The sequence below is a fragment of the Chenopodium album genome, chromosome 9 (genome assembly GCF_948465745.1).
Source record: "Chenopodium album chromosome 9, dcCheAlbu1.1, whole genome shotgun sequence".
NCBI lineage: Eukaryota > Viridiplantae > Streptophyta > Magnoliopsida > Caryophyllales > Amaranthaceae > Chenopodium > Chenopodium album.
The window spans coordinates 24,587,640-24,592,404 of record NC_137842.1 but is presented as its reverse complement, the minus strand read 5'-3'; positions in this window follow the sequence as shown (position 1 = coordinate 24,592,404).

Sequence of the window (4,765 nt, the reverse complement as noted above, 5' to 3'; positions counted from 1 at the left end):
AGTATCGTCTTTTGTTTGGTCCATTGTTGAAAATACTTTCAAATCTAAGCATTTAGCGTTTGATAGTTATTTCACAACAGAGTTCGTAGATTTCTTATTGGACCTTTATATAATTTACTTTTGCTCCCACTAAGCTTCTTAATTTCTATGTTCTCCATGAGTCAATCCTATTATTAACTTCATGCGAAACATGTTTCAATTCCTATATGCAATGATTCCTTAAATCCCATAACGAATTCCTTGAGCTTGCTTTCAAATCTAGCATTATTTAAATTTTCAAAACCCTTAGACTATTTTCATAGTCACTTCCAAAATCCTATTTTAGGAAGGCAGTTTTGGTAACTATTTTGCCATATTTCATATGTGCTATTTTGCTAGAACAATCACGAAAAGACTTGAGCATTCTGATTGGTGAGTAGATTTTTATTAAAATAAACTCCGTGAATTTAATTGTATCCTTTTCAACCAATCTAGCTATGTATGTATACACATTTGCACATTTGTTAGTTTTCTCCTTGAAAACTTATTTGCAATCGATGGGTCTTTCACCCTTTATGCAAATTAATCAAGTTTTAAGACATGATTTTTAAACATGGAGTCTACTTTGGATTTTTATGGCCTCTAACCATTATTCGGAATGTGGATTTGTCGTAGCTATTTTACAAGAAATTATTCCCTTACTATCTAATAGTAAATATTATGCTTGTAAGTCTTAGGTTTATTTCTAACTTAACAGAAAATTTATTGGATTCAATCCAAGCCTTTGGTGAATTCTATACCTATACGGGGTTATTGCATCAAACACTGAGTTTCACGGCGCTTCCAAAGCCCTTTGATTTTTTTGTTCTTACTCAAACTTTTCAAAATTTTTGTGAGAAGTGAATTCTCTTTTAAGGCACTTGTAAATTCCTTTTGAATATTCTTGATCAAGTATTTTCATGAAGCCCGTTAAAGGTCTTTTGAGATTCTCAATTCTAGTTTGTTGCTAAGCTCGATTGTCATCGAGTTCATTTTCCTCCCACTTGTCGTTTTGGAAATGTGTAACTTTCCAGAATGACACCAGTTAGAGTAACATACACTATGCTCTCAATTAGGTTGTGGAGCTAATGCCCCTGGTCTCACTTGAATGCTTACAAAGAGACATGTATATTGTCTTTGGGTATAAGTTCGTTGTAAAACAAACAGTGAGCTCCTAGTTGAGCTAAGAGTTTTAGACATATACTTGAAAAGACATTTAGAAGTTAATTCTATCCAACTTAATATGGCGTCCTTTCTTAGCTTCGACATTTTGTTTAGTGTAACATTAGTCCTTCAGGCAAATCTTAATAACTTTATAGGAAGGGATGTGATACATTATTGTTCGTGTCATTGTTAAATGGCATCAAGGTCTCTGTGAAGTCACACTATGTTCTTCATGGAGTTATTATGAAAATTTCAATTTCATAACTTTGTTATGGTCACGCTTGGCTCAAGAAAACATCGCTCGATCTAATCTAGACGTTTTGATATCTTGCCAAGTCGATTTTGTACTTCACTGAACTTTTGAACTATTTAAGGTCAAGTTTGTTCACATTTGATGAATATAGCCATATTCTTTCAAATTCTTTGTGAAACGTTGAAGTAAATGAATCCTCTTAGCTTTCGGAGTCAATTGTCTATACCAAGAACAATAACTTTTTACTTTGTCGGTTTTAACAAGTAAGACTTGCTTGTCTTAGAATGATTCCGAATCAATCAACTATCAAGAATTTGAGCTTTTGCCAGTTTATCATGTTAAGAAAATGTTTGTTTATAATCAAGCATTCTTGAATCATGGTTTAGACAACCATGCCATTCAAATAAATTTACAAATATTGCTCATTGCTTTGTATGTGATTCTTTTCGTGTGTAAACGGATCAATTGTTGGTTATGGAACACAATAACCATTTATTTGTTCCAGCCTTAGCTTAATGGTATTTAAACAAAGCATACGACCTTACAATTGATGAAGCACCACTTGCTTCATTCTAAGCTTGTAAGTCGATAACTTAGCTTCTCTTTAATAGTTTGAGGTTACTATCAAAGTGGAACACTCAAGAAGTATCCGATACTTTGTCAAGATAATGAGTTGCTAAGTTAACTTCAAAAGCATGAATTCTTTAGTAAAATGGAATCTCATTCTATTTCTTTGTTCCTCGTTTCCTATATTTCTTATCATACTTTATCTCATAATTTTTAAGAACAATTTCTTTAATAGTCTTTGACTTTACTTTGTTAGCCATAATTAAGCATCTAATGCGCTATAAAACAAAGTTCCATATTTTCCTTTAATTCACGCTTGAATTACTACATCAATGAGTCCTACTCATCTATGTATTAAGCGAAAAGATATGTTGGTTGTCAATATTGAAAATTTGAGTTTGCAACTCAATACTTCATGTTTTACCAAAACTACCTAGTATTTTGAATACATGACATGACGTCCAACTGTCCATTCGGAATTTGTTGTAAAAGTCATTTATGAGAATTGTATTTTAGAAATGCTTTACTTTTTTTTTGAGAACCATTCTCAAAGATTTCCTTTACCAATCATGGAAAACAATATAGATTGATTTGATATTCTACAAATATAAGTGCAAAGTATATTACCATTTATCAAGTAAATAACATAATAAGTTTGAAAATTTAAAGATATTCATGCAAATTTTCAATCTTATTAAATGTATTATCCACACATTAAATTTGTCCCCATTTGGCGAGAATAACTTGATTCCAAGATCCAATCAAGGAAACAAAGAGTGGATAAGCATGCTTTGGCTTGTCTTAGCACTCAATCTCCCAAGGTAAGCAACGGTTTGCTGATGGCTCCAAGCCACTCTTGGTTGAATAAATCGTCACATCTAATGCTCTCTCAACATTTTATCCACTTTGCCACGACATGTTAGGACTCCATCACTCATATCGTTGAGTACACCCAAAACCAACTTGCATACACGGTATGCCTTATGAGTCTAGGGAGTAGTAGTGATGCCTCGCTTTGGCTTAGCCCATCACTACTCTCAATAGGACGATAAGTGTTGATTTGGAATGGCAATTTTACTCAATATTTAGGGACCTAGGGTTTCTATGTTGGTTGATTTAAGTGAACTTAATTAATCATCACAACATTTGAAATCCTAAGCATGCATCTAACATATAATTCATATATAAATATTCATGAATATTTAAAGCATAAGCATTTTGATGCATATTGGCAACTAGCATGACCCCTTGAATTCTTCAAGTCTTCAAAAGGTCTTTTTTTGCAACTTCATGGCTTTGTATTCCAAGAACCTCCATCCTCAAGACTTGACAATAATTATGCAATACTAGTTTATACAATTAGGACTAATCTAAATATTAAGGTACAAATTTACTCAACGGTACGCAGACCGTATTTAGATTTACAAAAAATACGTCACGGATCGCAGTCCATATTTTCTATCCTAATCGGGCCCCACTAATTGCCATTTTTATAAAAACTGTGAGAGAATATACATTCCATTCATCCATTCACTATTTGTGAATGGCCCATGCATTTTACATTAAGCAACAATGCATAAACACGCTATAACTACTACCTAATCTAGGTGGTTAATCCAATTAACACGCCTAATTAAAACCAGTCAAAGTAGTTTTAACCAATTATGTAAATAAGCGCAATTAATATTTGAAGCTCCCACTAAATTTCGCATCCATCTTAATTAATCCAATTAATTAAGACGGTAAAACAAAAATTATTTGCCAAAATAAAATTTGCTAATGCCGCTCTTGAAGACCGAGGCCTAGCCTCAATGATTTAATAAAATAATTAAAACCAAATTAGATTAATAAATAATTAAAACGACAAAATAAGCAAACACGAAGCCAACCGTACTCAAGTGGTTCATGCACTACATACGTGCCATATGAAAGTCAAGGTTGTCTAACAACCCCGCACTATACGGCTTGGCGCATGTGCCTTCACCACCCAACGTAGAACTAGCTAGGTACACCCTAGTAGCGTTTGCTACAGGTTACAAGGTGCTAGACACAAGGCCACGACTTCTTGCCGTATTACACAAAAACACCAAGCACATACACACACTAAAACGCTCACAAACCCCACGCACCATAGCAGCCATGGGGTTGCGCTACGGCAGCAGCACGCACGCCACGCACATGGCCGCACGCATCGAGAAGCCCCTTGGTAGCCACATGCGGGCTGCTATGAAGCCCGGCTAGCCAAAGGAGGCTTTGTCTCGATTTGCGTGCCATAGCTTCGGGATTTTAATCCCAAATTTTGCGTGACAATTTATTAATTCTAAATTAATTTTTGAACTAATTTTCATGAGCAAAATTAAAAATTTATACAAGTCTAACTTAAATAAAAAATCATCCAAGTGCATGTAACTAAAATTGATCTTGAATTTTTGACAAAATAAAAGGGAGTTGGAAAAATGAACATAAGTTCTACTTTAATACCTGTGAATCCTTGAAAAAATTATATCTTCCCATATGAAGATAAACAAATTTCTATCACAAGTTTCAAACTTTATGATTCCAATCAACAAAAAAATGATTAAATCAACAATGTTTAATAAAAATTCATGGAATTTAGTAACTCAAAGTTTCAATCACTTAACATAATTAATGATTTAATCTTTAGTACTTGGAAGTCTCAAAGAACAACAATTTCACACATAATGCAATTAATTTGCAATTATGTGAAAAATAAAACAAATCTTTCAAACAAAAATTACTACC